The sequence below is a fragment of the Echinops telfairi genome, unplaced genomic scaffold (genome assembly GCF_000313985.2).
Source record: "Echinops telfairi isolate 266 unplaced genomic scaffold, ASM31398v2 ScPeMD7_23;HRSCAF=83, whole genome shotgun sequence".
Taxonomy (NCBI): Eukaryota; Metazoa; Chordata; class Mammalia; order Afrosoricida; family Tenrecidae; genus Echinops; species Echinops telfairi.
The window spans coordinates 6,092,573-6,093,101 of NW_022103920.1; positions in this window are offsets into that span (position 1 = coordinate 6,092,573).

Below are 529 nucleotides of genomic sequence, written 5' to 3' on the forward strand. Positions count from 1 at the left end.
CTCCTTGTCCCTGCGCCCGACGTACAAACCTAGTGCAGAGTACCGATCGCCCCAAAGAGGGAGGCCTGCTGGCGCAACAGCTAAGCGCTCCGCTGCAAACCTGAAGTTGGAGGTTCCAGCTCAGCCGTGGCTCCACGGGAGAAAGACCTGGTGACCTGCCCCTTTGTCACTCAAATCCAAGTCGCTTGCCTTGGGGTTGACTTGAGGCCCTGTGGGGCTGCGTAGAGTGCGCCCTAGGAGTCCCGAGCAAAGCAGACAAACCTCATCTTTCTCCCAAGGAGAAACTGCCAACATCGGGTTAGCAGGTGCAGTTAACCACCTAGCACCCTACCACTCTGTGATCTGGGGTCGCTATAAGACAAAAATAAAGCCAGGGCGCACAGCCATAGAGGGTTGAACAAAGATTTCCACCCGTTTACGCTTCTGAAGGGAAGTTAATGGCTCTCTGGAGAAGCTGCAACCCCATTTCAGCACCGAGGGGGTCTGTCCCAGGGGCCTTGTATTGTGTTTTTACACTCCTAGACAATTG